This window comes from Spermophilus citellus, assembly GCF_964194105.1.
Source record: "Spermophilus citellus genome assembly, chromosome: 18".
Lineage (NCBI taxonomy): Eukaryota > Metazoa > Chordata > Mammalia > Rodentia > Sciuridae > Spermophilus > Spermophilus citellus.
The window spans coordinates 20354-30225 of NC_138200.1; the positions used below are offsets into that span (position 1 = coordinate 20354).

At 42.6% G+C, this 9872-nt stretch overlaps 1 long non-coding RNA gene across 1 annotated transcript; it reads right to left on the bottom strand.

Annotated features, from left to right (window-relative positions):
- Positions 1-2625: 2625 nt before the first annotated feature.
- On the bottom strand, positions 2626-6204 carry LOC308638092. The gene is made up of 3 exons (XR_014019738.1): positions 6089-6204; positions 5308-5430; positions 2626-2668 (listed from the first exon to the last, which is right to left on the bottom strand). It is a non-coding gene; the product is annotated as an uncharacterized lncRNA (long non-coding RNA).
- Between the last annotated feature and the right edge of the window lie 3668 nt (positions 6205-9872).

Here is a 9872-nt window from a genome sequence, read left to right on the forward strand (position 1 = left end):
GCATACACATACACACACACACACACTTTTTTCCTACTCTGTAAAAGATGGCACATAGTTATATAAAATGATGCTCAGCATCCCATATCATCAGGGAATCATAAATTAAAACAATAGTGAGGTAGTATGGCACAGCTATTAGAACTGCTGATCTCTAAGAAACAGCAGTGCACCAACAGCTGCAGGATGTGAGATACCAGCAGTCTCAGGCATTACTAGAAGAACATGTGGCATGGCCATTTTGGAAGATGATGTGCCAGTTCTTCCCAAAGCAAAAAAGTCCAATCTATAACCCAACAGTGTCCCTATAAATCACCTTCTTTTAGAGAAATTCTTTGAAAAAGTATGTCAAAACAAAACTAGCATATAATTATGAATAGCAGCTCTATGATGCTGATCAGATCACAAATAAGAATGTCCTCCCAGGGCTGGGGATGTGGCTCAAGTGGTAGCGTGCTCGCCTGGCATACCTGCAGCCCGTGTTCAATCCTCAGCACCACATACAAAGATGTTGTGTCCACTGAAAACTAAAAAATAAATATTAAAATTCAAAAAAAAAGAATGTCCTCTGATACCTGAATGCATAACCAACACAGAATATAAAGGAATGAACTACCACCCTACACAGAGAAATAGATAAATTCTACCTGGTACACTAAGTGAAATAAGCCAGGCTGAAGAGGCTACATGCTGTATGGTTTACCTTTTATGACATTCTAGAAAAGACAAAATTACAGAGGAAGAGTTATGCAGGATGAGGCCCAGGTGCCTCCCAGCACAGGAGTCTCCATCTACATGGAGTTGTGGTACACCACCCTTCCTGTGGTTTTTCTCATGACCATCCTCCATCCTGAAGCTTCCCTAGAGCCCACCAAAAGTCCTTATTAAAGCACAAGCCCCTCCTAGGCCCCCAGGAGATTCTGCAGGATTTAGGAGCTCTGTGCAAATAACCAAGGTAAAAGAATCAATATTAGGACAAAAAAATGCTCCTAACACCTCTGTCACTCAGCAAATATAAAGATTTTAGGAGTGCTGCACCAGGAACTGGGTGCAGAGGCTGAATGTGTATTTCTTATTATGTCACAGCCCATAATCTGGAGCAATAATGAATTCATTGCTCATAATGGAACAATGAATTAATTATATGGCAGAAACTGGGAGCTAGATTTCCCACTGATGGGGTGAGAAGTTATGATAAATAAGGGATGAAGGCAGAGAGATCTATGTCATAATGGGTCAGAATCCATTGACTGCAGATCAGTATAAACTCACATTTTGCTTAATATATTCACAGATGGTTCCACATAAACATAGTTATAACTAGGGGGTATGAAAAGATTAGAATACACATAAACTTCTTTGCATTGTCAGTTGTGTGGATCAAGATGCACGATGAAATATTTTTTTATACACTGTTTACAGACCTTTATTTTATTTGTTTATTTTTATGTGGTGCTGAGGATCAAACCCAGTGCCTCACACATGCCAGATGAGTATACTGCCACTGAGCCACAACCCCAGCCCCTGCCAGATGAAAGATTTTAATATCACTCTCCAATCAAAGGAGCCATGACTCTTTGAAGAAATGGCTGATACTAAGAGTAACACAGTAAATATATAAGTCAGGGTAATTTAAATATCAGAAAGAAAAAACTTTGGGACAAAACCAGAAAATATGTTAAAGGACAACAGGAGATAATGGAAAGATCTCCAATGGAAAGAATTCCCAATGGTTAAAGTAGGGATGAATTGAGCCACAAAGTAGTATTTAAAAAGGGGGGGGAGAACAAAAAACAGCTTAATCAAACTATCCAGATGACTGATATATATAAATGACTGAATACACAAACAAATGAGGCTGAGTAGAAACCTCTTGTGCAGAAGAATTCCATATAATTGAGAGAGACACAGTCATCAAGGAGGTAGAGCTAACTCTCTGATCCCTAAGCGTGGGCTCTGCATTACAACTTCCTCCAGAAGAACAGACAATGTGGACATGCAAAAAAAGAGTAACTTCATAGTAAGAAACCTGAAAGTCCCTTCCTCAAGCAGGTCAGCACAATCAATACTACCATTTTTTTTTTTTTTTTAAAGAAAGAGGAGAGGGAGAGGGAGGGAGGGAAGGGGAGAGAGAGAGAGAGAGAGAGAGAGAGAGAGAGAGAGAGAGAGAGTTTTTTTTAATATTTATTTTCAGTTCTTGGCAGACACAACATCTTTGTTGGTATGTGTTGCTGAGGATCGAACCCGGGCCGCATGCATGCCAGGTGAGCGCGCTACCACTTGAGCCACATCCCCAGCCCATTACTACCATTTCACCTTGAGGGCAGGAGATGATAGAGCTGCTTTTCATCTCAGTGACCAGCTTCCCCAGGCTAAATATGAGAAACACAAGGAAACCTGAAAGGCACTGCCCCAGCCAGGTGAGCACAGTCAATACTAATATGACAATAAGGACAAGAGATGACAGAGCAGCTCTTCACCTCTGTTACCTGCCTCCCCCAGACCCACAGCCCCAGTTTAAATATGAACAAAGAAAAATTCCAAAAAAAAATTATAAAAATACCTGACAAGTCATCCTCAATGCTCTCAAGGTCATAGAAACTGTCACCCCAAGAGAAGTCTATGGAGACATGATGACTGGATGTCATGTTGGCTCCTAGATGGGATCCTAGAACAGGAAGACACAGAACTGAGAATCCAAAGGATATGTGACTTCAGTTAATGTTAACATACCATTATTTTTTCTTCATGACAAATGGTCTAAGATGTTAACACTTTAGAGACAGCTCACCTAAGTCATAACAAGGGAAGAAACCAGATTGAGGCTACCTGGGAAATCTCTACACTTTCTTTTCAATCTCTGTATAAAGATAAAACTAATCCTGGCATGGTGGCACATGCCTATAATCTCAGCATCCTGGGAGGCTGAGGCAGGAGGATTTCGAGTTCAAAGCCAGCCTCAGCAAATTAGTGAGGCCTTAAGTAACTCTGTGAGAACCTGCCTCTAAATAAACACTTACTTGTTTAATTATTCATACAGTTAATTACTGGTAACTGACACTCTTAGCTAGTTCTGTATTTTATTATGAACATTCATAACACAAAAATCAAATAGTTCAAATTAATATAAAATTCAAAGTATGTGCTTCTTTTACATATTTCATGTTGAAGTAATAACATAAGTAAACTCCTTATATTTTTATGCTGTCACTAGGTTCTAGGTTTGCCTTCTTAAAACTTGATCAATAGACAAGAAAAAAAATGACATTTTAGAGGTTCTATTTCAACTCCTGGTTTAACTTTCCTGAAAGACTGACTTTATATTAAAAAAAAAAAGTCCTAATGCAAATTGACTCACTGTGTCTGAATCATTTATCCCAAAGAATCCTTGTCTCTATTTTATTTCTATGCATACCTTTTTAGCAGCAATATAATCAAATATTTGTGACTGGGACAAATAGTCAAAGAAATAGTCATCTCCTCCAAGAACTCTGCAGGAAGTGGTGAGCCAAGAGAAGCAGAGGTGTCAGCTTGGTCCAGAAATTATATTAGATGCTGCTGTGCTGTGAGAAAACACTCTACCTTTTAGAAATCACAAGGAGCTATGGATGCCCACACTCTTGTATGAGTCTAAATCTAGTTGAACTTCTAAGTGATTTTATTGTCACTACCTCATCATGAAGCTAATGACAACTAAAGAATCTATGGAGCTGGGGATGTAGAAAGATTTCCTAGCATGCAGGAAGCCCTAGGACCAACCCCCGGAACCACAAAAAAAAAAAAAAAAAAAAAAAAAAAAGAATTTGTGTCTTCTTTTTATAATCAAATAGAAAATGAATAATCACTCCTCTTAAGGAAACATGTTGGACCTAAAACACTTTAGACTCTCAGAATCAAAATACTCTCCTTACAGTGAATTGCATAGCTAGATCACCATAAACAGTGGTGTCACATCATAAACCATATTCACATTAAGCATACCATCAAAAAACAACAAAAAGGCTTTATTGACTGTTGATAAGAAAAATGAACATAATCTAGCTTAGGAAATTATTAACACATTGGAAACATATGATACTGATATCAAAATACTCCAGGACAAGCCAGGCACTTTGACTCATGCCTGTCATCTTGGCTATTTGGGAGGGTAAAGCAGAAGGATCACAAATTTGAGGCTGACATTAGCAATTCAGCTAGACCCTGTCTCAAAATGAGATTGTAACAAAGACTGGGGACATATGTAGTTCAGGGCTTGCATAACACAAGCAAGGACCTGGGTTTAATCCCCAGTGCCAAAAAAAAAAAAAATTTCTCCAGGGAGACATCTGACAACTATGGCAGGTACAGAACAAGGCAGAAGCCATTATGTCAGCCTCCTCAAAATGATGAAAGTAAACCTGCACTTTGTTCAGCTCACAATACTAACATGTCTGATTTCTGCTTCTAATAATTCAAATGCAACCATTTAAATATGATGAAAAGTGCATGTACTTTTCTAATGAATCCAACAAATATGAGAGAGATACTAAACTGCATTCTGAAAGCCACCTTATAAGCACATAGGGGCACCAACATTAGGATAAAATGTAATCATGGCATTTCCTACATGAATAACCCTAAATACTAATAAATACATAATTTCAAAAGACAAATTTCTGAAATCAAAAGCAAATTGATACATTTTAAATGATACTTTGAACAGAGGCAAAACACTTAAAGAGTTCTCCCACAAGAATTCCTGACAACATAAAGTATCATGCTCATTAGAAGGCCCATCCCTTTGTATGCAAGGAATAAGAGAACTTTCTGATGAATATAGAACTTTAATAGGACATATGAAAATGCTTTCTAAATTTGAAAAGAAGAAAATATGTTTTTAAAAAGCTTATTTTGAGTAAATGTATCTGAATTACAAAAAAGCAGCTACTGACTTGTCTCTTACATTTGGTAATGATTTGCATCTCAGGAGATTTCATCTATAGTGGTTTTAAATATCATGAAATATCAATGGTTAACATTAAAAATATCATCATCCCTCTTCTCTTTTAAAACTGATTTGAAATTTTCTTAGAATAATTTCATATGAATTTGGAAGAGGCACTTTGGTATATGTGTATATGTGTAAATACATGATCTTTTTTAAAATTTTTCTTTACTTTTAGTTGTAGTTGGACACAATACCTTTGTTTTATTTACTTATTTTTATGTGGTGCCAAGGATCAAACCCATGGCCTCGCACGTGCTAGTCGAGTGCCCTACAGCTGAGTCACAACCCCAGCCCTGATACATGATCTTTTGAAACTATACCTCTCATGCTTGAGTCCTGTCAAAGACATCTTCTGAGTGTGTGGTGCTGGGATGGACTCCATGGCCTCTCACATGCCAGGCAAGTGCTCTGCCACTGAGCTGCACACCCAGTCTCAAACATGTCTTAATAAATGGAAATTAATTAAAATCATTTGATTATGAGCATTTCCAAACAAGACAATTCTCTCAAACAAAACAATTGTCTCAATCAAAAACAAAGTAAACTAAATTTTTAAAATATTCCTTATTGGTGTAATCAAATAGAAAATGAATAAAAAAATAGAAGTTCACAGAATTAAAAATCCTATACAGGACTAGAGTTGCGGCACAAAGGCAGAGCATTTGCCTGGAATGTGTTAGGCCCTGGGTTCAATCCTCAGCACCACATATAAATAAACAAAATAAATAAATAAAATAAAAAGATCCACTGACAACTAAAAAAATATTTTAAAAATTCTGTAAAAAATTGAAAGAATATTAATTAAAAATTGAGGGCTGGGGATGTGGCTCAAGTGGTAGCGCGCTCGCCTCGCATGCGTGCGGCCCGGGTTCGATCCTCAGCACCACATACCAACAAAGATGTTGTGTCTGCCAAGAACTAAAAAATAAATATTAAAAAAAAAATTCTCTCTCTCTCTCGCTCCCCTCTCTCGCTCTCTCTTTAAAAAAAAAAAATTAAAAATTGAATAGGAAAAACCTATTACACAGAACTGAAGGCCATGGGGAATTACATAGCAAAATAACTCTAAAATAAGAAAAAATAATGAATCAATTAGCATACAAAAGCTTGGACTGATACTTAGAGTTCTCCCACTGGATGGGATCCTGGGATCATCAGGGCTCAAGGCTGGCTGTCATCTGCCCTTTAACAAATTCTGATTTTATTTCAAATGTTCATGATCTATAGAGAATAAAAGAGAGAGAAAGGTGAGTTTTCTAAATTTATTTTATGGTATGTCAAATTTTGATAATAGTCAAGATAATTCATCCAATGCAGGATGTCAGTGTTTATACAACAGATGTTATTTGTGCACCATTATGAATATATTGCCAATTAGCACAGCAGCCAGGGAGCTACTCATCCTAGACTAACAGGGGCAGAGTCTGGAGGAGGGGGATGGAAGGTCAGGAGGGGGGGCTGGAAGATAAGTGGGGTCTGGAGAAGAGGCAGGGTCTTAAAGAGGAGGGTTGGGCTGGGGTTATGGCTCAGTGGTAGAGCACTTGCCTAGCATGTGTGAGGCACTGGGTTCAAACCTAAGCACCACATACAAATAAATAAACAAAATAAAGCCATTGTGTCCATGTGCAACAAAAAAAAAATTTAAAAGAGGAGGGGTGAGGTCTGGAGGAGGGGCAGGACAGGAAGAAGGGAAAGATCTGGAGGAGAGACAGGGTCTGAAGGAGGGGGAGAATGAGTCACAAGGGGGCAGGGCTTCACAGAGGGGTGGGACCTGAGGAAGGGACAGGCCCTGAAACATGAGTAACAAAAAAAAAAATTTAAAAGAGGAGGGGTGAGGTCTGGAGGAGGGGCAGGACAGGAAGAAGGGAAAGATCTGGAGGAAAGACAGGGTCTGAAGGAGGGGGAGAATGAGTCACAAGGGGGCAGGGCTTCACAGAGGGGTGGGACCTGAGGAAGGGACAGGCCCTGGAACATGAGTAGGACCTAGAGGAGAGGCAGGGTAGGAAGGAGGGGGAAGGGTGGATCAGGAGGACAAGCAGGGCCATAGAATATAGGTGGGGTCTAGAGGAGAGGCAGGGTCTGGAGGGGAAGGCCTTAGCAAGAGGGTCCTGGAGGGGTGGCTTCTTGCTAATTAAACTCTCCACCAAAAGAAAAATGTATGGCTGTGGTAGCTCAGTGGTAGAGCACTTGCCTAGATGTGTGAGGCACTGGTTTTGATCCTCACCACCACATAAAAAGAAATAAATAAAATAAATATATTGTGCCCTTCTACAACTAAAAAAAATTGAAAAAAAAAAACTAAGCAGAGATTAAAGAAAAAGAAAAATGTGGTTCATGAGTTTGATTCCACAAAAAACATGAGATGTATTTTTTTTAAGAGAGAGTGAGATAGGAGAGAGAGAGAGAGAATTTTTAATATTTATCTTTTAGTTCTCAGCGGACACAACATCTTTGTTGGTATGTGGTGCTGAGGATCGAACCCGGGCCAGACGCATGCCAGGCGAGCGCGCCACCGCCTGAGCCACATCCCCAGCCCCATGAGATGTATTTTTAATAAATTCTGGCTTGGTTAGAAGTAATATATTTAAACTTAAGCAGCTCAAAAGGATGAGGCAGAAGGATCTCAACTTCAAAACCAGCCTCAGCAAAAGCAAGGCATGAAGCACCTCAGTAAAACCCTGTCTCTATAATACAAAATAGGGCTGGAGATATGGCTCAGTGGTCACATGCAACAACAACAACAACAAAAAAAAAGATAAGTACTAAGTTCAATCCTCAGTACTCAAAAATAAAAATTAAATTTTTTTTAAAAATAACATAGTGGGTTGTTAACATATGTACTTTTCAATATTTTTTTCTACTATTTTAACACTGCAAGAAAAAGCAAACCATTTAAACACTAAGGAAAACAAGGAAGTGGACTGGGGTCCCCTTCCCTTAAGCTGCACATTCCTCCTTCCTCCCTGCCAGGTTCCCTAGAAACCACCCTGGGTCACTATGTTAAGATGATGAGGGTCACAGCCTAAGGAAGGGTCACTGCTGCACAGGGAGCCAGGATGAAATTGTGAAGGACAGAGTGGGGCTGACAGCCAAGGCTGCCCTCAGCTCTCAGGTCCAGGACAGGGTTTGCTCCTCATGCTTCCCACCATCTCCTCACCAGCTGCCAGAGCTGCCAGAAGCTTCTGAGCCATCTCTCTGAGGCTGCTCTGAGGAAAAGGGAATCACAGGTGTCCCTAGAGACATGACCATGAGGGTCCCCATGCTATACATCTCCTCAGGCTGCTCTGAGCAGAAAACACCAGGCTTCTCTAAAAATATAACCCATGAGGGTCCCCAAGCCAGGCATCTCCCCCAGGCTACTCAGAGGAGAAGGGAACCCCAGGCATCCAAAGAGACATAAACCAGAGGGTCCACACACCAGGCATCTCCCTCAGGCCACTCTGAGGAGAAGAAAACCCAGGGCCTACATAGAGTTGTGACCCACAAGGCTCCCCACATCTGGCATCTGCCTCAGGCCAATGTGAGGAGAAGGAAGCCCCAGGCATCCCTAAGACATGACTCACAAAAGTCCCTAAGCCAAGAGTCCTTGCTGAGGCTGCTCTGAGGAGAAGGGAGCTCCGTGAGCCCCTGGAGGCATGACCCACGAGAGTCCCCAACCTGGGTCTCTCTCAATCTGCTCTGAGAAGGGAGCTCTGTCCCTCCATGTGGAGTGACCCAACACTCCCAGGAATGGGGCTCTCCCGGGTTGGTCCTGAGGGGGAAGCAGTCTCCTCACTTTCAAAAAGGCGGCATTAAAGATGGCGGCGAGGCCCCACCCCTGATTGACTACGCCTCCTTTGGCCAAGCACAGCAACCCTGGCAACCGCCCCAGGCAGCTCTGAGGAGACGGGAACCAAGGGCTACTTAGAGACTTGACCCACGAGGCTCCCCAGGCCTGGCATATCCCTCAGGCTGCAGTAAGGATGAGGTTGTCCCGCAGTGTCCCTAGAATGTGACCCACAAGGGTCCCCAAACCAGGCGTCTCCTTCAGGCTGCTCTGAGGAGAATGGAACCCCAGGCATCCCTAGAGACAAGACTCACAAAAGTACCTAAGCCAAGAGACCACTGAGACTGCTCTGAAGAGAAGGGAGTTCCGTGAGTCCCTGGAGGCATGACCCATGAGAGTCCCCAACCTGGGAACTCAATCCACTCTGAGAAGGGAGCTCTGGCCCTCCCTGTGGAGAGACCCAACACTCCAAGGACTGAGGCTCCTGGATTGGTCCTGAGGGGGAAGCCAGCCCCTCACTCTCAAGGAGGCGGCCTTAAAGATGGCGCTGAGGCCCCGCCCCTGGTTGGCCACGCCCCCTTACGCTGCACACAGCAACCCTGGCGTCTGCCCCAGGCCACTCTGAGGAGAAGGGAACCCCCAGCCTAATTAGAGACATGACCCACGAGGCTCCCCAGGCCTGGCATCTCCCTCAGGCTGCTGTAAGGATGAGGGAGCCCCCCAGTGTCCCTAGAATGTGACCCAAAATGGTCCCCACACCAGGCACCTACCTCAGGCTGCTCTGAGAAGAACAGAACCCCGGGCGTCCCTAGAGACATGACCCAAGAGGGTGCCCGCACCAGGCGTCTCCCTCAGGCCACTCTGAGTTAAAGGGAACCCCAGGCACCCCTAGAGACATGGCCCACGAGGGTCCCCACACCAAGTGTCTCTCTCAGGCTGCTGAGGAGAAGGGAACCCCAGGCATCCCTAGAGACACGACTCACGAAAGTCCCTAAGCCAAGAATCAACACTGAGGCTGCTCTGAGGAGAAGGGAGCTCCGTGAGCCCCTGGAGGCATGACCCACGAGAGTCCGCAACCTGGGTGTCTCTCTCAATCTGCTCTGAGAAGGGAGCTCTGCC